The sequence below is a fragment of the Scyliorhinus torazame genome, chromosome 6, assembly GCF_047496885.1.
Source record: "Scyliorhinus torazame isolate Kashiwa2021f chromosome 6, sScyTor2.1, whole genome shotgun sequence".
Classification (NCBI taxonomy): domain Eukaryota; kingdom Metazoa; phylum Chordata; class Chondrichthyes; order Carcharhiniformes; family Scyliorhinidae; genus Scyliorhinus; species Scyliorhinus torazame.
Genome location: NC_092712.1, coordinates 164,923,086 through 164,950,140, shown reverse-complemented (window position 1 = coordinate 164,950,140; position 27,055 = coordinate 164,923,086). Strand labels below are relative to the sequence as shown.

At 44.3% G+C, this 27,055-nt stretch overlaps 1 protein-coding gene across 7 annotated transcripts in view; it reads right to left on the bottom strand.

The window, feature by feature from the left end:
* The window catches only part of ppp1r9a (protein phosphatase 1, regulatory subunit 9A), a 489,701-nt gene that overhangs the window by 385,183 nt on the left and 77,463 nt on the right, over positions 1–27,055 (bottom strand). The window lies entirely within an intron of this gene.

The following is a 27,055-nucleotide window of genomic DNA, read 5'->3' as shown; positions in this document are numbered from 1 at the left end:
TCCATGGTAGGTTCACTTATCCATCCACTCACTCTCTCCGCCGTTGCTGCCCAGTGGTAGTATTGTAGATTCGGCAGTGCCAGACCGCACATAACTTTCCTCCTTTACAGTGTTGATTTGGGGATTCTTGGATTCCTTTTCCTTCCCCCCCCACCCCCTCCCCACCCCCCTTCCACAAACGCCATGATCATTGAATTTATGCTGTGGAAGAAGGCCTTGGGGATGAAGATCGGTATGGATCCGAACAGGAAGAGGAATCTCGGCAGTACATTCATTTTGATCATCTCATTCCCGTACTAGCCTCCCCGAACAGGCGCTGGAATGTGGCAACTAGGGGCTTTTCACAGTAACTTCATTTGAAGCCTACTTGTAACAATAAGCAATTTTTCTTTTTTTTTCATCTGCACCCACCCTGGCAGGGAGAGCGGGAGCGAGTGCCATTTCTGTAGGTCCTTTTTAACTTCCTCCGCCAGACTGGTCAGATTCCACTTGTAGATCCGTGCCAGTCATGGACTATCTGGATCCCCAGGTAGCGGAATTTATGTTGTGCTCGTTTGAACGGGTGCCCCTCTAGCTCTGTCCCTCCCCCGTTTGGGTTCACCAGGAAAGCCTCACTCTTGCCCTGGTTGAGTTTGTAGTCCAAGAAAGCTCCAAACTCTTTCAGGAGCTGCATGATTGCTTTCAGGCCTTCCTGTGGTTCTGAGATGTAGAGGAGCAGATCACAGAGTGAGACTGTGCTCTCAGCCTCCTCATTGGATGCCCTTCCAGCCTTTTTGCGTCTCGGCCAGGATGTTAGTGAGTATCTTCGCATCTACAATGAGCAGCAAAATGGGTCAGTACGATCCGCATTCCAACGGGTCTTTATCTTTTTTGAGTATCAGCGATATCGTGGCCTGTGTTAACGGAGGAGGCAGGGTGCCCCTCGCTAGCGAGTCTGCAAACATATCCCTTAGGTGTGGGGTCAGGGTCTGCCCAAATGTTTTGCAGATTTCGCCTGGAACCCATCAGGTCCTGGCGCCTTCCCTGCCTGCATGACGCTGATACTCTCCCATGATTTCTCCCAGTCCTATTGATGCTTCCAGTTCCCTCCAACTGGCATGTCCAGTCCATCGAGGAACTGTATCATCCCTGCACAAGTACAACCCTCGGTAGAAAGTCTCAAAACAGGTTGACCTATTTTGGCTCGGTTACCGACTGCCTCTGCTGTTTTTTATCTGCGCTATCTCCCTTGTGGCTGCCTGCTTTCTCAGTTGGTGAGCCAGTAGGCGGCAAGCCTTTTCTCCGTGCTCTTAGAAAGTCCCCCATGTCTGGTGGAGTTGGTGTACTGCTTTTCTGGTGGATAGCAGGTTAAAGTGCATTTGTAGCTTTTTCCTCTCCACCCGAAGCTCTACGGTCAGGGCCTCAGAGTACTTTCTGCCGACCTCCAGGATGGGGTCGATCAGTTATTGCCTGGCCGCCATCTCTTCCCCGTCTCTGCGAGCCTTATAGGCTATAATTTCTCCCCTAATCACGGCCTTCAGTGCCTCCCAGAACGTGGAAGGTGAGACTTCCCTGTTCTGGTTGTTAGTAGTGTACTCGCCTATGGCCGGTGATGTTTTCTGGCAGAAGGCCTTGTCGGCCAAGAAGTCTGTGTCCAGCCTCCATGTGGGGCACTGGGCACAGCCCGTCTCCAACCTCAAACCTAAGTAGTGTGGAACATGGTCGGAGGTGACCATTGCTGAGTATTCCGCTCTTACTATTCCTGGAAGCACCGATTTCCCCACTGCAAAGAAGTCGATCTGGTTGCGTTCCTTGTGGACCGGTGAGAAGAACGAGAATTCCTTCTCACCAGTGTGTAGGACCCGTGTTTGGTACTGCATTCAATCAGGAGTTACAACCTTTAGGACAGCATAGGAATGTGGCCAAACAGCAGTTTTAGAAGAAAAATGGTAAACAGAGCAGACTAAAAAAGTACTCTCGACCTGGACCTGGATTTTCCACTCGGGCGTGTTCAGCGACGGGAATGGAAAATATTGCGAGAAGTGCAGTGTCACTTTTTATGTCGTCACAAACACATGCCGTGATTGTCCCATCACGGGGCACATTTCCCGATGTTCAACATCAGGAACCACATTTCATAGAATTTGCAGTGCAGAAGGCCATTCGGCCCATCGAGTCTACACCGGGCCCTGAAAGAGAACCCTACCTAAAGTCAGTTGGTGTGTGTCAATGTCGGGGATTTCCGCCATGGTCTTCTTTATAAAGTCTGTGCCATCCCAGTTAGGCACGTACACATTTACCGGTACTACCGGTGTCCCTTCTAGGACATCATTAACCATGACGTATCGTCCCCCTTGGTCCGTAACCGAACCTAATGTTGGTTGTTATATTGATTATATTTCTTAATCCATATCAACAAGTTGACTGCTATAACAATTGGAATAACTACCAGCACAATAGGGTGTATTGGCTGTCCAGCTTTTATAAAGCAATACTTCATGCAATCCAATGAAAATGTTTTTATGAAGTAATTTCTTGAGCAATTGCGTACGTGGTACACATTTTAAGCATTCAAGATTACAATCCTACAGTATTAGACAGTTGTGGCTGCTTTTTAAAACATTACTGAATGAATACAGAAAATAATGTGGTGCCTTGTGCCTCATGATGAGCAGTACAAGCTAACAGATTATATCTTAGGACAGTGCCAATACACCCATACTATGATCTTAATAATTTATAATTGAACCTATTACTCCATTCATACATCCTAAAACCGTTAGTTTGTTAGCTAATCCATCACCACACACTACCGGGGTGATTTTGCCAACACAGTAGCCACGAGTCCGAATGGTGACGTGGGTGCAAAATCTCATCTGAATCAGCAAATGAGATTCTCACGGGCAAGATCTCATTGTCCAATTTTCCACACACCTCGCTGTGACTTGACCATTTCCAAACATTTTAATAAATTTAAATATCAGGCTTCGCCACCCCCTCCCTCCCAGCTTTTAGAATTCCCCCCTTGTCAATGTGACGTCACGTGGGTGAGGTTTACAACTTCTTTTTAAAAACATGAAGCTGCCGAGGGGACCCTGCTGGGGGTGCACAGCTACGTATAGCCTTCAGGGGAGAGGGATATGCCCAGGTAATGCCTACTGGCACCCAGCAATGCCCCCTACCTATGCCACTGCCAGGGGCATGCCATCTCGGGTGCTCCATTGGGGGGTATTCCCTTGTGTGTGGGGCAGGGGCAGTCCATATGTGTGGGGGTGAGGGGGGGGGGGGGAACGTTCTTTCAGAGCAGGTCGGGGTCCCTCATTTGCCCAATCTCTTCGGGCCCCACCCCGCCACTGTGATGGCGAAGACGACGCCTCCAGATTCTGTACACAGAGTGCCATATTAGCTGACGCGAAAATTCAGCTGTGCAGCTGGAGAGCTGCACACCAGTTTTCTCACCTCAGTCAGTACTCTATGCACAAAGTGGAAAATTCCAACCACTCTGTTGGAAGATTTCACCTTAAGAATCAAGTATCTATAATAATAATAATCTTTTATGGTCACAAATATGAAGTTACGGTGAAAAAACCCTAGTCACCACTTTCCGGCAACTGTTCTGGTAAGCCGGTACGGGAATTGAACCCGCACTGCTGGCCTTGTTCTGCATTACAAACCAGCTGTCTAGCTCACTGAGCTAAAGCGGCCCATCTAACAAACTGCAATAAGTTAAACTGTGAATTTGAGCAGTCAGTGTAACACCCTTCATGAAGAGTTGAAAATAAAATGGCTTTTTCCCAATTCTATCAATGTACTTTCTTCAGTTAAGCAACATAGTAGATAGTAATGTAAAAACACTAATAAAAACCCTTGAAATAAAAAAGGCACACTTGTGTCGTGTAGTTTGATAAAACAGGTGTCTAGAAGCAGGTTAGATAACTATTACAATTTTGCAGCTCGGATGCTAGTCATCCTTTCCTCAAGCGAATGAACATAAATCTATCTTAAAATATTGGGTCAAATGTTATTGCCTTGCCATTTAAAAACTACCTTTGCTTATATATCTACACTTATAATATTCTCTCAATTGAGAATTCTGGGCAAATACTTCACAGAATTTTATGGCTTCCTGCCAAGATGTTTGCAGTCCAGGGTGGGGCAGTGAATGGCGTCACATTCACTGGGTGGCCATGCTGCCGCCCCCTCGCTCATCTCTGATCTGCCCCCAATTGTACATGGGGTAAATCCAAATATATGAGGAATAAAAAATTGTCAGATCTGTCTAGTAAAGCTAGTGGACGAGATGAAAATAAAAAATGAAAATCGCTTGTCACAAGTAGGCTTCAACTGAAGTTACTGTGAAAAGCCCCTAGTCGCCACATTCTGGCGCCTGTTTGGGGAGGCTGTTACGGGAACTGAATCGTGCTGCTGGCCTGCCTTGGTCTGCTTTCAAAGCCAGCGATTTAGCCCTGTGCTAAACAGCCCCTGCAGTGGAATTCTCATAGATCAGCAGTAGAATTTTCATAGAGGATGTGTTCTGGAAGTCGAAGTGCCAGACTGGGAAACAAAGGAAAATCAGAGTGAATCCCTGGGAACTGAGAGAGGTTTTGGTCTGGTTTCAGGAGAATTGAGTGAACATTCAAGAAACCATGAAATAAAAATGGGATTCTCGATTAAAAGTAGAATGGGGGAATTTTGTTCAGAATTTTGGTTTAATGTATCGTTGCTCACAAGATGATGTTAAGTTAATAGTACCTGTTCTTTTTCTTTTGTCAGTAAAAGGTGGAATTCGCAGTTTGTAACCAAAAATTAGAATGTATTTTTTAAAGTTACTAGTCTTGTACCAAAATCAAATACTGTTGTACAAACATCATGCAGCGTGTTAAACCACCTCTGCTTTTACAATGTTTTCCAATTGTCATAAAAGGACTTTAACCTCAAACTTTGTATCAAAGTGCCCTATGAACAATTAAATATCAACAAAGCATCACTCGATACAAAACATTTACTAACTAATCATCTGGAATGTGGTTCAAGAGTACAAATAGCAAAAGGATGGCCAAATGACTGGATGGGCAAGTCTGCATTTGGCACTCAGTTGGCGAGATATCTACAAACATGCTATTAATTTAGCTAACAATTATCATACATAAATGTAGTGTGAGGACAAGAACAAGATGAACATCCAGGATAATTTGTGATTTGCACACAATCCCCAGTTAACCTTTCACATTGAAAATGAAATGACAGACCTAAGCTAAGAGAGGTTGGCAATGCATTTCTAAATAGAAAAAGTAGTAAGAGAGATACAAAGACAACAGAGGAAAAGAAAAAGGAAATGGCGGCATGGTGGCACAGTGGTTTGCACTGCTGCATCACAGCTCCAGGGTCCTGGGTTCAATTCCAGCCTTGGGTCACTGTCTGTGTGGAGTTTGCACTTTCTCCCGTGTCTGGGTGGGTTTCCTCCGGGTGCTCCAGTTTCCTCCCACAGTCTAAAGTTGTGCAGGTTAGGTGGATTGGCCATGCTAAATTGCCCACTAGTGCCCAAAAGGTTAGGTGGGGTTACTAGGTTATGGGGATAGCGTGGAGGCATGGGCTTAAGTAGGGTAAAAGCAAATTACTGTGGATGCTGGAATCTGAAACTAAAAGAGAAAATGCTGGAAAATCTCAGGTCAGGCAGCATCTGTAAGGAGAGAAAAGAGCTAATGTTTCGAGTCCAGATGACCCTTTGTCATTTTCTTTTTTGGCTGAAGTAGGGTGCTCTTTCCAAGGGCCGGTGCAGACTCGATGGGCCAAATAGCCTCCTTCTGCACTGTAAATTTGAGAATTTTATGACTCTATGAAAAAAAGAACAAACTTATATTTACATATAAAGCACCCTCGGTCATTTCAAATCATTTAATAGCATGGGGTATATTTTGAAATTAGCCATCTTGGGTTCTTTTCTTTCCTCATTTGAGATGGAAAAGTAATTTTTAATTGGAAATTTTGTCGCATGGTTTGACTGTATTCTCTGAAATGTCCTGATGTTTAATATCCCTGCTTCCAAAAATGTAACCCAAGGCACTGAACCAGTCTTGACACTGTACAGTCAGACTTCGCCACCAAGAAAAGCTGTGATTGTAGTCTTCCACAAAAAGTAGTACTGCACAATTCCACTTCCGATATCAATTTATTTTAATGAATTGCATGAAAACGTTTTCACTATTGTCCCTTATAGAGGACACAGAAATCCTGTTGATTTCATAATCCCGCAGTTAAGTCATGAGTCTGCAAGTCTCTAACAGGTGGTTGGAAATAGCACAATTTAAAACACAAAATTTATTTGGCATTTGAATTTGTTCTCTATCAGAAAAATCATACTACTTTTTTTTTTTTTTAAATTGGCCCTTTTTCCCTCCAAAGTTACCAGGTTTGTCACTTTGGAATAAGAATTTCAATTTCCAACACTTAAGCTATCCTATCATACAATTTGTACACCATAATTTTACAATAACCCTTGTGCCTAAATACAGAAATTAATATGCATATTCAACATAAAGTAATAAGAAACCTTATAACAGGGGAAATACTGGTTTGCATAACTGTAATGAACGAAGCGAAGAAGACCCATCTGTCTCTAATTCCACTAATCCGTGGGTCACAACATTGTTACGACACCCTGGGATAGTGTCCAGTCAATTCCAGCCCCACTTGACATGGAGTCACAATACAAGTGAATTCACCAATACTTCTTAGAAAAATACATACCCAAAGTCTTTGGCCCTTGGCTGTCCAATAATTACAGTCACCAGGTTTAGAAGTTTAAACATAATTATATTAACAATAATCTTTATTGTCACAAGTAGGCTTACATTAACACTGCAATGAAGTTACTGTGAAAAGCTCCTAGTTGCCACATTCCGGCGCCTGTTCTGGTACACGGAGGGAGAATTCAGAATGTCCAAATTACTTAACAGCACGCCTTTCGGGACTTGTGGGAGGAAACCGGAACACCCAGAGGAAACCCGCAGCGACGGGGAGAACCTGCAGACTCAGCACTGTCAGTGACCAAACCCGAGAATCGAATCTGGGACCCTGGAGCTGTGAAGCAAGAGTGCTACCCACTGTGCTACTGTACTACCCCTAATTATTGTTTATTTATAACAAGAACCATAATGAAATATGTAGTAAATACAACAGTCAATTGTCTAATGCCTCATTCCCCGATGTAACTTGCCCCCCACCCTCACAAGACAGAGGGAAAGAAAATGGTTAAAAAAAAGTAAAAGAGAAAAAGAGTCTTTGTTTCAGATGGGTGGGTGTTTCCAGTATCCTACTCCTCTTCAAACCTTGCTTTCAGTTCGAGGTTTCAGGCCTCTATAGTTTTAGAAATACAGCACTCACAGCCTATCTGGAGAGAGAGGGCGAGCCTTGGTCTTTGCGTTAAGCCTGTAATGGTTTTCCTGTAGATTTATTCATTCAGGTTCTCTGCAGCCTCAGGAATACAGCACACACACCTTTCTGGAGGGAGTGAGAAAGCATGCCCTTGTCTTTCTGTGTCCAGGGATCAAACTGAAACCTTCAGGTCTCTGAGAACTATCCCACTGGGACACCTGCTACTGGGAAGAGTACAGTCTTTGGGGCCAATTCATTGGCCCCCAGCCAATCAATCAAACAGAGTCCTAGCCCATCTCTCTCTCTGGTGCCGACAAGTCTGAAATTCCTGTTCAAACTAGCAGTGTGTTCTGGATTCCTCATTCTCTCTGCTGCTTGACTTAAAGATACATGTCCAATAATCACCCATGGATCAAAAATGATAACAGCAAAATAAAAGGAAGGGGAAATAAGGGAATAAACAGGAAGCACCCTTCCAACATATTTTAAAATAATTTTCCAGCTAGCTGCATACAGCCAAAGACGTATTAGTCTCAGAATGATCACTCTAAATGCCCTAGTTTTTTTCAATAAACAAAATTAGTTTATTATGAAACCAGTCTTGCCAAGTAGAAAGGCAAAGGCTATTTACATACAGTATGAAATCTAAAAGTGTAGTAATTACTCTAAAGACCCTAACTCGGGCAGTACGGTGGTGCAGTGGTTAGCACTGCAGTCTCATGGCGCTGAGGTCCCAGGTTCGATCCCAGCTCTGGGTCACTGTCCAAGTGGAGTTTGCACTCCCAGTGTTTGCGTGGGTTTCACCCCCACAACCCAAAGATGTGCAGGGTAGGTGAATTGGCCACACTAAATTGCTCCTTAATTGGAAAAAATGAATTGGGTACTCTAAATTTAGAAAAAGAAATAAAGACCCCCAACTCTCTCTCACACAAACACACACAGCAAAAAACAAACAAAATAGAGGAATTCTGGTAAAAGGTGAAAAGTCAATGGTTCAAGGGAAATGGGTGGAGTCGTAGAGTCAGAGTCATACAGTACAGAAGAGGCCCTTCGGCCTATCATGCCTACATCAACAAAAAAACTACTCTAAATGTACACTAATCCCTATTCCCAGCACTTGCCCATAGCCTTGAATGTCATGGCATTTCAAGTGCTCATCCAAGTACTTTTTAAAGATTATGAGGTTTCCTCTCTCAACTACCCTCCCAGGCAGCTCATTTAGATTCCCATCACCTCTGGGTGAAAAAAATCTTTCCTCAAATCCCCGCTAAACATTCTACCTTTCAGCTTAAAATTATGCCCTGTTGTGATTGGAACAGCTGCGTTCAATACACGCTGCCCATACCCCTTGAAGAGGGAAATCTTTAGATATTAGAACCAGTTTAAAACCCATTAATTACTGGGGAAGTTAAAATCTTCAGTTCGGACTGTGGGAGCTGCTTATTGTAATAGTCCTTGTAAACACGGTCTCAGAAGGGATCCCTTGGGGTGAAATTTGCAGGGGTTAAATCTCAAGGTCTGTTCTTCAATGTGGGACACTGTACCATTTGTCCAGTATGTCTGCTGATAACAGCAGAGAGGATTGATGGATAGCATCCAAGGCTCGACAGGAAAGGAGGAAAGTGATTGATGGCTACACCCCAGAAATTAGACCACCGATTTTATATTATTAATTTAATAATCTTTATTGTCACAAGTAAGCTTACATTAACACTGCAATGAAGTTCCTATGAAAAGCCCTTAGTTGCCACATTCCGGCACCTGTTCGGGTACACAGAGGGAGAATTCAGAATGTCCAAATTTCCAAACAGCACGTCTTTGGGGACTTGTGGGAGGAAACCGGAACTCCCGGAGGAAACCCATGCAGAGACGGGGAGAATGTGCAGACTCCACACAGACAATGACCCAAGTCGGGAATCAAACCTGGGACCCTGGAGCTGTGAAGCAACAGTGCTACCTACTGTGCTATTGTCCTGCCCTATCACTAATTGCAAGATATCCTACGTGCCTTTGTAACAATGGATAGTTTAATTAAGCAGGCGGATCTTTAATGTGATTGGTTAATTATTCTCATATACTATACATGATGTAACCTTAGTCGATAGTCATGATTGGACATAGATAACTACTAACAAATGATTGTACAGGGATGTACTTCTGAAGCTTTATAAAGCATTAGTTAGGCCCCATTTAGAATACTGTGAGCAATTTTGGGCCCCATACCTCAGGAAGGACATACTGGCACTGGAGCGGGTCCAGCGGAGATTCACACGGATGATCCCAGGAATGGTCAGCCTAACATACGATGAACGTCTGAGGATCCTGGGATTATATTCATTGGAGTTTAGGAGGTTGAGGGGAGATCTAATAGAAACTTACAAGATAATGAATGGCTTAGATAGGGTGGATGTAGGGAAGTTGTTTCCATTAACAGGGGAGACTAGGACCCGGGGGCACAGCCTTAGAATAAAAGGGAGTCACTTTAGAACAGAGATGAAGAGAAATTTCTTCAGCCAGAGAGTGGTGGGTCTGTGGAATTCATTGCCACAGAGGGCGGTGGAGGCCGGGACGTTGAGTGTCTTTAAGACAGAAGTTGATAAATTCTTGATTTCTCGAGGAATTAAGGGCTATGGAGAGAGAGCGGGTAAATGGAGTTGAAATCAGCCATGATTGAATGGTGGAGTGGACTCGATGGGCCGAATGGCCTTACTTCCGCTCTTATGGTCGTATATGCTAATTTCTTGTAATTGATCTCAAAGTATAATTGTCATTACCATTCTTGAATCTGTGCTTTCTGGTATCCCGATTTGGAATGCCAATATCCCTTGCTATAGCTTGTAATAAAAGACCAGCTGTTTAACTCCCAAGAGTGGCTGAGTGGCAGTTATCTGTCAATCTTCTGTAGCCTGATTAGGACACAATAGGTGTAAATTGTTGTTTTTCAAATCTTAACTGGCGTGTGAGTCATAGCAGTCCAGCTCAGCTCTATACAAGAGAGAGCTTCAAGCGCACACAATGAGCTTGCACACGTGCAGTGGGGACACAGCTGGAGTGAGACAGCCAGATGAAGTCAATCCTTGGGAATTTGAAGCAGAGTGAGAATTCGGTGCAGACTGGAAAGAGGTGCTTTTTCCATTGTTCCTCCTTCTGTTTTGCAACTTTTGCATTAGCAGGGAGAAAACCAGGGAGCACCCTGGGAAGGTAGGTGATATAAAAACCTACCTTGGCATGTGTGGTGAAAGTGAAGGTAAGTGGTACGTGAAGGTAAGAATTTAAAGTGTAGAAATTAAAGTTTAAAAACCAAAATGGTATAATGAGAGATATAAAAACAAGTTTAAAAAAATAATCATAATAATATACAAGTTAATTTAAGGGTTAAGACATGTCAGGAGAACTCAGACCCGTGCCATGCTCGGCGTGTGCGATGTGGGAGTTCAGGGACCCTTCAGGTGTCCCTGACTCCTTCACGTGCAGGAAGTGCGTCCAGCTGCAGCTCGTGTTAGATCGCTTGACTGCTCTGGAGCTTCGGGTGGACTTACTTTGGACCATCCGCGATGCTGAGGACGTCGTGGATAGCATGTTTGCTGAGTTGGTCACAACGCAGGTGAAAATTATTGAGGGAGATAGAAAATGGGTGATCAAAAGTCAGAGCAAGAGTAGGAAGGCAGTGCAGGTGTCCCCTGCGGTCATCTCCCTGCAAAACAGATATACCGCTTTGCATACGGTTGAGGAAGATGGCTCACCAGGGGAAGGCAGCAGTAGCCAGATTCATGACACCGTGGCTGGCTCTGCTGCACAGGAGGGCAGGATGAAGAATGGCAGAACTATAGTGATAGGGGGCTCAATCGTAAGGGGAATGGACAGGCAGTTCTGCGGATGCAATCGAGACTCCTGGATGCTATGTTGCCTCCCTGGTGCAAGGGCCAAGGATGTCTCGGAGTGACTGCAGGACATTCTTTGGGGGGGGGGGGGGGGGGGGCGGAGAGAGTGGAGGTGAACAGCCAGCTGTCGCAGTGCAAATAGGCACCAATGATATAGGTTAAAAAAAACGGGATGAGGTCCTACAAGCTGAATTCAGGGAGTTAGGAGTTAAACTAAAAAGTAGGACCTCAAAGGTAGTAATCTCAGTGCCACGAGCTAGTCAGAGTAGGAATGTCAGGATAGATAGGATGAATGCGTGGCTCGAGAGATGGTGCAAGAGAGAGGGATTCAAATTCCTGGGGGATTGGAACCGGCTCTGGGGGAGGTGGGACCAGTACAAACCGGACGTTTGCTAGTGCTGTTGGGGAGGGTTTAAACTAATGTGGCAGGGGGATGGGAACCGATGCAGGAAGTCGGAGGGAAGTAAAACGGAGACAGAAACAAAAGGCAGTAAGGGGGAAAGTGTAAGGCAGAGAAGCCATAGTCAAAAATCAAAAAGAGCCACAGTACAGCATACAGTAACTGAGGAGAGCTCAGTGAATAGGCCCAGTAATACTAAAAGGAATAAAATGGGAAGTAAAAACATAAATGGAAAGCGAAGCAGCAGGTTATTACATGAAGATATGGGTTCAACGATAAGGAAACTTAGGAGAAAAGTTAAAAGGGAAAATAACTTAGGAGAGGTTACTGATAGAGGTGTTAAGATTCAAAACGGAGGTATAAAAGCCAACGTAAGGGTACTTTACCTGAATGCTCCTAGTATTCGGAATAAGTAAATGAGTTGATGGCACAAATCATCGTGAATGACTATGATTTAGTGGCCATTACTGAAACATGGTTAAAGGATGGTCACAACTGGGAGTTAAATATCAATGAGTATCAAACTATTCGGAAGGACAGAGTGAATGGTAAGGGAGGTGGTGCAGCTATGTTATTTAAGGATGACATCCGGGCAGTAGTGAGGGATGACATCGGTGCTGTGGGGGATAAGGTTGAATCCATTTGGGTGGAAAACAGGAATAGTAAGGCAAAAAAGTCACTGATAGGAGTAGTCTATCGGCCACCAAATAGTAACATTACGGTGTGCGGGTAATAAACAAAGCAATAACTGATGCATGTAGAAATTGTTCAGCAGTTCATGGTTCATGGGGCATTTTAATATTCATGTCGATTGGTTTAACCAGGTCGGTCAACGCAGCCTTGAGGAGGGGTTTATAGAATGTATCCACGATAGTTTCATAGAACAGTATGTAATGGAACCTACGAGGGTACAAGCAATCCTAGATCTGGTCTTGTATAATGAGACAGTATTGATTAATCATCTCATAGTTAGGGATGCTCTCGGAAGGAGCGATCACATATGGTGGAATTTAAAATACAGATGGAGGATGAGAAGGTAAAATCAAACACTAGTGTTTGTCCGTAAACAAAGGAGATTACAATGGGATGAGAGAAGAGCTGGCTAAGGTAGACTGGGAGATTACAATGGGATGAGAGAGGAGCTGGCTAAGGTAGACTGGGAGCAAAGACTTTATGGTGAAACAGTTTAGGAACAGTGGAGAACCTTCCAAGCGATTTTTCACTGTTTTCAGCAAAGGTTCATACCAACAAAAGGGAAGAACGGTAGAACGAGGGAAAGTCGACCGTGGATATCTAAGGAAATAAGGGAGAGTATCAAATTGAAGGAAAATGCATACAAAGTGACAAAGATTAGTGAGAGACTAGATGATTGGGAAATCTTTAGGGGACAACAGAAAGTTACTCAAAAAGCTATAAAGAAGATAGATAGATAGGTAAGATAGATTATGAGAGTAAACTTGCTCAGAATATATAAAAACAGATATTAAAGTTTCTACAAATATATAAAACAAAAGAATGACCAAGGTAAATATTGGTTCTTAAGAGGATGAGAAGGGAGATATAATAATGGGAAATGAGGAAATGGCTGAGGAACTGAACAGGTGTTTTGGGTCGGTCTTCACAGTGGAAGACACAAATAACATGGCAGTGACTGATGGAAATGAGGCTATGACAGGTGAGGACCTTGAGACGATTGTTATCATGAAGGAGGTAGTGATGGGCAAGCTAATGGGGCTTAAGGTAGACAAGTCTCCTGGCCCTGATGGAATGCATCCCAGGGTACTAAAAGAAATGGCTAGGGAAATTGCAAATGCACTCGTGATAATTTATCAAAATTCACTCGACTCTGGGGTGGTCCCGGCAGATTGGAAATTAACAAATGTGACATTATTGTTTTAAAAAAGGAGGTAGGCAGAAAGCGGGTAATTATAGGCCAGTGAGCTTAACTTCGGTAGTAGGGAAGATGCTGGAATCTATCATCAAGGAAGAAATAGCAAGGCATCTGGATGGAAATTGTCCCATTGGGCAGACGCAGCATGGGTTCATAAAGGGCAGGTCGTGCCGAACTAATTTAGTGGAATTTTTTGAGGACATTATCAGTGCGGTAGACAACAGGAATCCAATGGATGTGGTATATCTGGATTTCCAGAAAGCTGTTGACAAGGTACCACACAAAAGGTTGCTGCATAAGATAAAGATGCATGGTGTTAAGGGTAAAGTAGTAGAGGATAGAGGATTGGTTAATTAATAGAAAGCCAAGAGTGGGGATTAATGGGTGTTTCTCATGTTGGCAATCAGTAGCTAGTGGTGTCCATCAGGAATCAGTGTTGGGCCCACAATTGTTCACAATTTACATGGATGATTTGGAGTTGGGGACCAAGTGCGATGTGTCCCAAGTTTGCATGCGACACTAAAATGAGTGGTAAAGCAAAAGGTGCAGAGGATACTGGAAGTCTGCAGCGGGATTTGGATAGTTTAAGTGAATAAGAACAAAGAACAAAGAAAATTACAGCACAGGAACAGGCCCTTCGGCCCTCCCAGCCTGCGCCAATCCAGATCCTTTATCTAAACCAGTCTTCTATTTTCCACGGATCTACTTCCCTCTGTTCTCCACCCGTTCATATATCTGTCTAGATGCATCTTAAATGATGCTATCGTGCCCGCCGCTACCACCTCCGCTGGCAAAGAGTTCCAGGCACCCACCATCCTATGTGTAAAAAACTTTCCACGCACATCTCCCTTAAACTTTCCCCCTCTCACCTTGAAATCGTGACCCCTTGTAATTGACACCCCCACTCTTGGAAAAAGCTTGTTGCTATCCACCCTGTCCATACCTCTCATAATTTTGGGCTAGGGGTGACAAATGTGAGGTTAACCATTTTGGTAGGAATAACAGCAAAAGGGATTATTACTTAAATGATAAAATATTAAAACATGCTGCTGTGCAGGGGGACCTGGGTGCATGAGTCACAAAAAGTTGGTTTACAGGTGCAACAGGTGATTAAGAAGGCGAATGGAGTTTTGTCCTTCATTGCCAGTGGGATGGAGTTTATGACTAGGGAGGTTATGCTGCAACTGTAGATGGTGTTAGTGAGGCCACATCTGGAGTATTTTCTTCAGTTTTGGTCTCCTTACCTGAGAAAGGACGTACTGGCGCTGGAGGGTGTGCAGAGGAGATTCAGTAGGTTAATCCCAGATCTGAAGGGGTTGGATTACGAGGAGAGGTTGAGTAGACTGGGACTGTACTCATTGGAATTTAGAAGGATGCGGGGGATCTTATAGAAACATATAAAATTATGAAGGCAATAGATTGGATAGATGCAGGGAGGTTGTTTCCACTGGTGGGCGAAAGCAGAACTGAGGGGCATAGCCTCAAAATAAGGGGAAGTAGATTTAGGACTGAGTTTAGGAGGAACATCTTCACCCAAAGGGTTATGAATCTATGGAATTCCCTGCCCAGTGAAGCAGTTGAGGCTCCTTCATTAAATGTTTTCAAGATAAAGATAGATAGTTTTTTGAAGAATAAAGGGTTATGGTGTTCGGGCGGGAAAGTGGAGCAGAGTCGACAAAAGATCAGCCATGATCTCATTGAATGGCAGAGCAGGCTCAAAGGGCCAGATGGCCTACTCCTGCTCCTAGTTCTTATGTTATAAGAGTCTTCGTCTGGTCTCATAAGTGAGATGGTGAAGCACACTTCAGTTGAATAGCTGTACAATTTCTCCTTCAAGCCCCTCAATCTGGTCCCCTCTCAGCCTTCTCTGCTCCAAGGGAAAGAACCAGAGCTTATCCAGCCTCACTTCATAGCTAAGATGCTTCATCACAGGCAACATCCTGGTGGATCATCTCTGTACCCTCTCTAGTACAATCACATCCTTCCTATGGTGTGGTGACCAGAACTGAACACAGTACTCTAGCTGTGGCCTAACCAAAGTCCTGTACAGCTCCAACATAACCTTCCTGCTCTTATAATTTATGCCACAACTGATAAAAGGCAAGTGTCCGTATGCCTTCTCAACTACCGTATTCACCAGTCCTTCAGAGATTCCTCAGCTCCTCTAAGCTTCCTTGTGTCCTGCCATTCACTGACTACTCCAGGGTCCTTGAAATAGCATCGGAGTTATACAGTTGGTTCCTCAGCACTGGTCAGGGAAAACAATCGATGACTGACACTACATTTCAGAAGAATTTAGAGGGAAATTTGCCATCAGGCGAACAAAGAGCGATTTTGGAGCACTCTGCTTTGGGATTGGGTCTGGAATTTCAGGCGAAGTTGATCGTTTTTTCTCCTTCAAAGTAAAATTGTCCCTGCATCCATAGCCAAATGGGGCAAAGATTTCTACTTCCCTTTGTGCAAAGGAGTGCTTCCTGACTTAAGTCCCGAATGCCTGATTCAAAATTTTACCTGGACTTCACCTCAAGGACAAAAAGCTTCCTGTTACTTCCCACTTTTAATCCTGTTAGCATTTTAAACACCTCCATTAAATCATCCCTTATTCTTTAATACTCAAGTGAAAACAAGCCAAGTTTTATGCAACCTGCCTTTACAATTTAATGCTGGAATATGATAGCACATTGGTTGTGTTACTGGTCCAGTAATCCAGAGGGCTAATGATGCAGAAACATAAGTCCCATCATAGCAACTGGGAATTTAAGTTCAGTTAATTAAATAAACCTTGTATTAAGGAGCTAGCATCAGAAATGACAACCATGTAACTACTGGAGTATCATAAAAACTAATCTAGTTTACCAATGTTTTTTTGAGAAGGAAACATGACATCCTTACCCAGTCTGACCGAGACATGAGCCTTTATAAGCCTCTGGATTCAACAATTTAGCTTCTACCATATCTGCCACTTCCAGCATGATGCCACCACCAGCACATCTTCCCTACTCTTCCCTTTCAGCATTCTGAAGGGTCAATCTGGCCCACTTCTCAATCACCCCAAACACTCTGTCCTCTTCCTATCCGATCAAGCACATGAGATGCAACATCTCTTTTACCTCCTCACTGCCCATCATCCAAAGCCACAAATACTCCTTCCAAATGAAACAGCAATTTATATGTACTTCTTTTAATTTAGACGCTCACAATGCGGCGTGCTTGAAATATAACTTCAATCTACAAGCATGACCCTGAGCTTCCAGTAGCTTGCCACTTAATTTGCCATCGTGCTCTCATGTTGATCTCAAAGTCCTTGGCCTACTATAGCATTCCATTGAAGCTCAATACAAGCTCAAGAAACAATACTTCATCTTTTGATTAATAACTCTGCAGCCATCTGAACTCAACAGTGAGTTCAACAATTTCAGACCGTAACCTCTGCCCCCAATTTGTTTCCCTTTTTTTGCACATTTAGTACTCAATTTTGTTTTGTTTTCAGATGGCAGCTAATTGTTATTCTGCCTTTCATACCTCCTCCGGACACATGTTTATTTCTTTACTGGTCCCATTACCACTCCTTTTGGCTCTGCACTACCAACAGACACTTGGGCATATGCAAGTTAAATTAAGGAAAGCCAGCATGGATTTGATATGGACAGTGATTTTAACTAACTTGCTGGAGTTTTTCTAAGAGGTAACATGATGTGCAGGGGCTTCCAAAAATACATTTAACAAGGGAGTGTTGTCCAACAGACTTGAGACCAAAGTTATGAAAAAGGAGGGACAGCAGCAATATGGATACAAAGTTGGCTGAGTGACAGAGAACAGAGAGTATTTGTTCATGGATGCTTTTCAGACTGGAGAAAGGTTTAAAGCGGAGTTGCCCAGGGGTCGATGTTGGTACTCTTGCTCTTTCTATATATAGATGTTTGTGACCTAGACTTTGGTGTACAGGAAAATTGGAAACATTATGAACTGCAAGGAAAATAGTGTAGAGCTTCAAAAGGACAAAGACAAGTTGGTGGAATGGGCAGACAAGCAGCAGAAGAAATTCAATGCAGAGAAGAGTGAAGTGATTCATTTTTGTTGTGAGGACACAGACAATATAAAGTACAATTCTAAAGGAGTTGCAGGAGCAGAGAGACCTAGATGGTTATGTGCATAAGTTGTTAAAGATGGCAAGACAGGTTGAGTTAATGTAGCATACAGTAGGCTAGGCTTTATGAATAAGTGCAGAGTATAAGACCAGAGAGCAAACTTGAAGATGACACCTGCTTCTGCCTTAATTGGAGTGCTGCATCCAGTACTGGGTCCCATACTGTAAGAAATATATGAAAGCATTAGAGTGTAGAAAAGATTCATGACACTGGTTCCAGGAATGAGAAACTTTGGTCACGTAGATAAATTGTAGAAGTTGGGACTCATATTTTGAATACCTCTATCAAATCATGAGGGGTCTGGAGAATAAAACTATTCCCACTGGTGGAAGGATTGAGAACAAGGCCACAGTTTTAAGGTAATTGACCAAAAGCACAATGGGTGAGCGCTTTGCAAAACACCTCAGTCACACGGACAGTCAGAAATCGTAATCCCAAGCTTCCAGTTGCTTCCTATTTTAATTCTCATGCCCACATTTCTGTCCTCTGCCTGGTGCAGTGTTTCAGTGAAACTCAAAACAAATTTAACGAACAGTACCTCATCTTCTGAATAGGTACTTTACAGCCTTCTAGACTCATTGAGTTCAACAATTTCAGACCACAAATTTTGTCCACCAAGTTTTATTTTTTTTATGCCATGTGCCAGTTTGAATCTTGATTTTCATATCTGTTGTTTTTCATATCTGTTAGGGGGAACTGTTCATTATTCTACCATTTACATTCACTCTAGGCAAAAGCTTTGTCTCTTTACTGCAACCATTACCACTCCTTTTGTCCTTTGTTCCACAACATATGTCATTTAATCTGACCCGCCCTATACCCTATCCTAGACCTTTCCTTCTGTTTTTCTTTCCCCACCCCTCCCTTTCGATGGCATATAACCCATTAGATTTCTACCCTCCTTCAGTTCTGAAGTCAGCTTCAACTTGAAATATTAACTGTTCTTTCCCACAGATGCTGCCAGACCTGCTGAGTATTTCCAGCACTGTTTTTATTTCAGATTACCAGCATCCACAGTATTTTGGTTTTATTTATTATGGATGACTAACTGGATTGTTTTTCAAAAATGTCTTCCGAGTAGTATTTTATGCTTATTTCTGTGTCACTTAATGTGCAGGGATGTGCAATAAAATGGACAATCACTTCTGATCAACTTCATCAATGCACATGAATACAAACAGTACATGAGGTGTGGCAAGTGCAAACTTCCAAAGAGTTTACAATTTGCATAGCCAGGAAATCAATAACAGATGCTCAAGGTTCAACCAACCAAATGCTAATAAACTCATCAAAATGTTAGCAGAGACATTGGTCAAACATTCAACATTTGATAAAGGACTGTCCCTTTACCTCCCTGCACCCCTTTAAATAAATTCTGGGATGATAACTTTTGTACAATCAAAATCACCACGTATATCATAATCATCTTTTAAAAAAACATTATCCACTCCTAAAACATAACTAATAGTGAATTTATACTGTGGTGGTCTGTTAACTATGAAATAAATAGTGTCATATTGGCAGTGGTAAAACCTTCAGCAATTTCCCCCCTCCCCCGCAAGAACAGGTTTGCTATTACAAAACCTCAGATCTTTTGTAGATTGTCATAAAATGTATTTAAGCAGTTGTTTGTCTAATTTGTGGATTAGTATCCAATGCTGACAAAACTGAAGTTCGGAATTTAACCACACACAATTAAAAATGCACTACCACATTGCCTTCATGAAAAAACATCACATTATTAAAAATTACAAGCTTAAAATCTACTCCTGTTGATTTTTTTTTTAATTCTCCTTTTTCACATTTTCTCCCACATTTACACCCATCAACAATAAACAATAATCAGCAAGATATGTCAATCCCCATAATAACAACGATCCCATCCGCCCACCAACCCCCAAACCTCAGCCCACATGTTTACATAAACAAATGACAAAAAGGAATCAGGGATTACCCATAGTCACCCTTAATCTACACAGCCCCCCTCCCCCCCCCCCCCCCCCCCAACTAATGTTCGATGTTATCCAGTTCTTGAAAGTGCATAATAAATAGTGCCCATGACTTGTAGAACCCCTCCGAGCTTCCCCTCAGTTCGAACTTAACCTTCTCAAGGGTCAAGTATTCCAACAGGTCCCCCCACCACGCCAGGGCAGTGGGTGGAGAGGCTGCTCTCCATCCCAGCAGGATCCGCCTTCGGGCGATCAACGAGGCGAAGGCTATGATATCTGCCTTCGCTCCCGTTTCCAACCCTGGCTGGTCCGACACCCCGAATATGGCCTCCTGGGGACCCGGGTCCAGTTTCACACGCACCACCTTGGAAATTACCCTAATCACCTCCTTCCAGTACTCCCCTAGCTTTGGACAGGACCAAAACATATGAACGTGATTCGATGCGCCCCCCCCCCCCCCCCCGCAACGCTCACACACATCCTCTACTCCTTCAAATAAATGGCTCATCCTCGCCCTCGTGAGGTGCGCTCTATATACCACCTTCAGCTGTATCAGCCCCAACCTCGCACATGAGGTGGAGGCATTCACTCTCCGGAGCACCTCACACCAGACCCCCTCCTCTATAACCTCTCCCAGCTCTTCCTCCCACTTTGCTTTGATCCCTTCCAGTGGTGCCTTATCCTCTTCCAGAATAGCTCCGTACACCGCTGACACTGCCCCCTTCTCCAGTCCCCTTGTCGTCAACATCTCCTCCAACAATGTGGAGGCCGGTTCCTCTGGGAAGCTCTGTATCTCCTTCCTGGCAAAATCCCGAACCTGCATGTACCTAAACCCTTCTCCCTGCTCTAGCCCATACTTCGCTTCCAGCTCCCTCAATCCTGCAAACCGACCCCGAAGAAACAAATCTTTTAGCGTCTTAATCCTCTTCTCTTCCCATTTCCCAAAACTTCCATCCCACCTCCCTGGCTCAAATCTGTGGTTCCCCCGAATCGTCATTTCCCTTGATCCTAAACCCAACCCGAAGTGTTGCCGAAACTGCCTCCAGATTTTCAATGAAGCTATTATTACCGGACTCCCTGAATATTTCACCGGAGCTATCGGGAGCGGCGCTGTTGCAAGTGCCTTCAGCCCCGACCCCCTGCACAAACTCTCCTCCATTCTGACCCACTGAGAATCCACCCCTCTGACCCAGCTCCGCACTTTCTCCACATTCACCGCCCAGTAGTAGTACAACAAGTTCGGGAGACCTAAACCCCCTGCCTGCCTTCCCCTCTGTAGCAGCACCTTTCTCACTCTGGCCACCGTCCCTCCCCATATGAATGAGGTAATCCTTCCCTCAATCTTTCTGAAAAAAGATTTTGGCAGGAAAATCGGTAGGCATTGAAAAATAAACAGGAATTGCGGCAACACATTCATTTTAACCGCCTGTACCCGACCTGCCAGTGACAGCTGTTGATTTTTAAACGTTTGTTCCAGCTGCAAGGAGCAATTAAATAATTGGTGATACTAAATTAATCATAGCCTCAAGTCCAAGTGTGCCATCCAAGGCAATGTTTTAGTATAATGAAATGCACTTCTCTCCAGGCCAGAACAGATAAGCTGTGTTTATTTTGTTATGCTACCAAGTTAATACCACAAGCTGAAGACTCTAATGTCACATAGTCTGTGGTAACTGCAAAGTAAACTTGTTGAATTTTTATTTTAAAACCAGTGATTCTGGCAGATTACCAAGAAAAGCAAAGCCAGCGGGTTTACATTGCCATCAGCTGCCAAAAACTGGCACTTAAAAGCCATCGTCACCATCACAGCAATATTGCGATGTAAAAGCATTTATTATGTGTATCTGTCCCTATCTTAGAAGGTGCACTAGCTGCACCAGCTTTCAATGGCCATCATTTATATTGACTAGTGTGGTGGTATGTATTAGGGGTCATGTGGGACTGTGAAGCCGTGATGCTATTGGCTGACAGATCCCGGGTCCTGGTTGGCTGTTGACCCCTGGCTCCGCCCTGGAGGCGGAGTATAAGAACCCGTGCTTCTCCCCGCCGCTCCATTCTGTTGCTGAACTGCTGGGAACAAGTCACGCTTAATAAAGTCACGCTCAATAAAGCCTCATCGACTTCATCTCTACTCGTCTCTCTCGTAAGTCATTGTGCGCTACAATTTATTAAGCATGACTTGTTCCCAGCAGTTCAGCAACAGCTACAACTAGTATTGCTGTTTTTGCACTACTGACCTGTATAGATCTTCCCCAACATCTGGAAAGATCCACAACATATGCTAATCTGGAAAATAAGTATTAATATCGCACAATTTGTAGGTTTCTGCAATATATTCTGCAGAAATCCTCCTTCCTTTCCTCTCTAAGCCTCTGTAATGAGCAACTCTTTCCTACGATTATTTCAATCTACCCCTCAATTTCCAATGAAACTCTTTCCTCTGAATTCACCTATGTTCTATCCTCTTTAACCCTCTCTTCCCAATATTCTTGGACACCCTTGACCTTGTCATCTCTGCTAGCCTCTCTACAGCACTGACAATTCCATCTCTGACCCTACCTATATCCCTTAACATTTACATTCTCTCAACCCCGTTCTAATTCAACTTCTTTCTGTGTGTGGGGTTGCCTGAAGGTAGTAAGGGATAGTAGGCCACAAGTATATAGTGGCCATGCTTGCAAAGCTAGTGGGGGAGGGCGCTGACATGGACAGAGTTGGTGTGGAGTTGCTTAGAGGGTGATGTCAGCGGACATCTTGGAGAGACCCTGGGAGGTACAGGGTGTGGACCTGGGGTAACTGGTTAAAGCGGAGATATGGCTGACCGGAGGGAAGGGGGGCTGCTCATGCGGGAGGGGGGGGGGGGGGGGGGGGAGGGGGGGGGGGGATGGGATTTTAATACGGTGCTGGATATTAAAAGGGCAAAAAGGGGATATGCGCATGCTTTGGTAGATAGGCAAAGGAGAATCCAAAGAGCTTCTACAATTACATAAAGGCATCCTCCCACAAGTCCTGAAAGACATGCTGTTAGGTGAATTAGACATTCTGAATTCACCCTCTGTGCACCCGAACAGGGGCCGGAGTGTGGAGACTCGGGGATTTTCACAGTAAATTAATTGCAGTGTTAATGTAAGCCTACTTGTGACACTAATAAAGATTATTATTATTAAAAGAGTAACTAGGGAGATAGTAGGGCTCTTAAGGATCTACAAGTTCATTTATGTGCAGATCCACAAGAGATCCTAAATGGATATTTATTATCGGTATTTACTGTTGAGAAAGGCATGGATGTTAGGGAACTTGGGGAAATAAATAGTGATGGCTTGAGGAGTGTACATATAACAGAGAAGGTGGTGCTGGAAGTCTAAAAGTGCATCAAGGTAGATAAATCCCCAGAACCTGATGAAATGTATCCCAGGACGTTATGGGAGGCTAGGGAGGAAATTGCAGGTCCCCCAGCAGAGATATTTGATTCATTGACAGCCACAGGTGAGGTGTCTGAAGATTACAGTGTAGCAAATGTTGTGCCTTTGTTTAAGAAGGGCAGCAGGGAAAAGCCAGTGAACTACAGACTGGTGAGTGTAACGTCTGTGGTGGTTAGGTTGTTAGAAGGTATTCTGAGAGACAGGATCTACATGCAATTAGAGAGGCAAGGACTGATCAGGGACAGTCAGCATGGCTTTGTGAGTGGAAAATCATGTCTCACGAATTTGATTGATTAATTTATTGTCACATGTACCGAAGGACAGTGAAAAGTCTTTTTCTGCGGCCAAGGGAATATATACAGTACATACACAGTAGACTAAAAAGAATAATCGATAAAGTACATCGACAAATAGTGATAGGTTACAGTGCGGAACCAGGGCCAAACAAATCAAATACATGAGCAAGAGCAGCATAGGATGTCGTGACTAGTATTCTTACAAGGAACAGATCAGTCCAACGGAGAGCCGTTGAGGAGTCTAGGAGCTGTGGGGAACTAGCTGTTCCTATGTCTGGATGTGCGGGTCTTCAGACTTCTGCCTGATGGAAGGGTCTGGAAGAGGGCAAAGTCTGGGTGGTAGGTGTCTCTGACAATGCTGTCTGCCTTCCTGAGGCAATGGGAGGTGTAGACAGAATCAATGGGAGGGTGGCAAGCTTGTCTGTTGCATTGGGCTAGGTTCACCACATTCTGCAGTTTCTTGCGATCTTGGGCTGAGCAGTTGCCATACCAAGCTGTGATGCAGCCAGAAAGGATGCTCTCTATGGCACATCTGTAAAAGCTTGAGAGTCGATGCAGACATGCCGAATTTCTTTAGCTTCCGTAGGAAGTGGAGATGTTGTTCGACTTTCTTGACTGTTCCATCAACGCAAGTGGACCAAGACAAACTGTTGGTGACCCCCAGGAACTTAAAGCTATCGACCATCTCCACTTGGAGCCATTGATGTAGACATGGGTGTAGATTAAGTTTTCTGAAGGACTAACCAAGAAGGTAGATGGGGGCAGTGAAGTTGACGTTGTCTACATGAACTTTAGTAAGGCCTTTGACAAGGTACCGCATGGTAGGTGGTTGCACAAGGTTAAATCTCACGGGATCCAGGGTGAGGTAACCAATTGGATACAAAATTGTCTTGACAACAGAAAACAAAGGGTTATTGTAGAGGGTTGTTTTTCAAACTGGAGGCCTGTGACCAGCGGTATGCTTCAGGGATCAGTGCTGAGTCCACTGTTATTTGTTATTTATATTAATGATTTGGATGAGAATTTAGGGGGCATGATTAGTAGGTTTGCAGATGACACCAAGATTGGTGGCATAGTGAACAGCAAAGAAGATTATCTAGGATTGCAATGGGATCTTGATCAATTGGGCCAGTGAATGGCAGATAGAGTTTAATTCAGATAAATGTGATTTAATTCAGATAAATGCATTTTGGTAGATCGAATCGGGGCAGGACCTACTCAGTTAATGGTTATAGAACAAAGAGATCGAGGAGTACCGGTTCATAGCTCCTTGAAAGTGAAGTCACATGTGGACAGGGTGATGAAGGAGGCATTCGACATGCTTGGTTTCACTAGTCAGAACATTGAATGCAGGAGTTGGGACATCTTGTTGAAGTTGTACAAGACATTAGTAAGGCCACACTTAAGAATACTGTGTACAATTCTGGTCACCTTATTATAGCAAGGATATTATTAAACCAGAAAGAGTGCAGAAAAGATTTACTGCTACCTGAACTTGTTGATTTGAATTAAAAGGAGAGGCTGGATAGACTGGGACTATTTCCCTGGAGCATAGGAGCATTAGAGGTGATCTTAAAGAGGTCAATAAAATAATGAGGGGCATAGATAATATAGATAGTCAACAGCTTTTCTCAAAGGTAGAGGATGCTAAAACTATAGGGCATAGGTTCAATGCGAGAGGGGAGAGATACAAAAGGGTCCAGAGGGACAATTCTTTCACACAGAGGATAGTGAGTGCCTGGAACGAGCTGCCAGAGGCAGTAGTAGAGGCAGGTGCAGTTTTGTCTTTTGAAAAGCATTTAGACAGTTATATGGGCAAGATGGGTACAGAGGGATGTGGACAATTAGGACTAGCTTAGTGGTAAAAACTGGGCGGCATGGACAAGTTGGGCCGAAGGGCTTCTTTCCATGCTGTAAACCTCTACGACTCCAGGCTGGACAGGTCGTGCACCAGATTTGAGTGTGTCAGCAATGGCGAAGGAGTTGCTGGGATTTATGGAGCGAATGGGAGTGGCGGACCCATGGCGGTTTGAGAGGCCGAGGGCGACAGGGGTTACTCACAAATTGATTTTTTAATCCTGGACAAGGCATGCTGGCGAGGATGGTTGGGAGCGAGTATTTGGCGATTGTGGTGTCTGACCACTCGCCAAATTGGGTGGACTTGTGGGTAGAGGATTGAGCTCCCAGAGGCCGTAGTGGACGTTGGAGGTGGGGTTATTGGCCAACAAGGAGGTCTGTGAGAAAATAGGGATGGCTGTCCAGAACTATGTGGAGCATAATAAGACGGGAAGGTCTCGGCGGCTACATTGTGGGAGGCGTTGAAGGCAGTGGTTAGAGTTTATTTTGATTAGGGCGCATAAGGAGTGGGCGGAGAGGCTGAGTCTGGTGGAGGCCATTCTGGCGATGGACAAGAGATACTTGTTCGCGCCTGAAGAGGCACTGCTGAAGGAAAGGCAGAAGGTCCAAATAGAGTTTGGGCTAGTGTCGACAGGGGAAAGTGATGAGACAACTGTTCAGGGCTAGAGGAGCAGGTACGAGTACGGCAAGCGGGGGGAGGATATGGGGAGCTGATGGAGAGGGAGGGCACCCCGGTAGAGGAGGTCCGGCACAAGTGGGAGGAGTTGGGAGGGGCAATGCAAGCCTGGTTGTGGAGTAAGGCACTGCGGAGGATAAACCAGTCTTTGTTGTGTGCAAAACTGAGTCTCATACAGTTTAAGGTGATGCATAGAGCCCATATGACGGGGTCTAGAATGAGTTTTTTTTTTCCAGGGGTGGAAGACAGGTGTGGACAATGTGCAGGGAGTCCAGCGAACCATATCCACATGTTCTGGGTATGACCAAAGTTTTTTTTCAATTTTAGAATACCCAATTATTTTGTTTTCTAATTAAGGGGCAATTTAGTATGGCCAATCCACCTAACCTGCACAACATTTGGGTTGTGAGGGTGAAATCCACGCAGACACGGGGAGAATGTGCAAACTCCACGCGTACAGTGACCCAGGGCCGGGATTCGAACCCGGGCCCTCAGCGCCGCAGTCCCAGTGCTAACCACTGCGCCACCGTGCTGCCCTCGCGTGTCCCAAGTTGGACGGGTTCTGGAAAGAGTTTGTGAATGTAATGTTGAAGATCTTGGGAATAGAGGTGGCAATATTTGCGGTGTTCGAGGATCCGGGCGTGCAGGTGGAGAGAGAGGCTGACGGGGTAGTCTTTGCTTCCCTGATAGCCTGGAGGCGTCTTGCTGCGCTGGGCAGGACGGGGAGCCAACAAAAGTGGGGGCATGGGTGAGCAACTTGGCAGAGTTCCTCCACTCAGAAAAAAATCAAGTTTGCCATAAGAGGGGCAGAGGAGGGGTTCTCCACAAGGTGGAGGCTGGTTCATTGATTTCTTTAAGGGACAGTAACATGTCGGGGGGAGCTGGGTGTAAAAGGAAGGGGGGGTTGGAGGAGCGGTACAGGGGAATAGGGGCAACTGTGTATTGTTTATTGTTTGCTCTTTTCTGTTCCGTATATAATTGAAAATACCTCTAATAAAATATAGACTTTTTAAAAATAGCGTGCAAGAATGTTCTTGGTGAAGTTTTCCTCTTTTCATCCATAGTCAGGCAGTATACGGTCTATATTGTGCAACATATTTGAATGATCCTGTGGGGGAGGGTGGGAAGACGCACTGGTAGATCATTTTAGGATAACTGTTGAAAAAGTAAATCCCAAGTCAC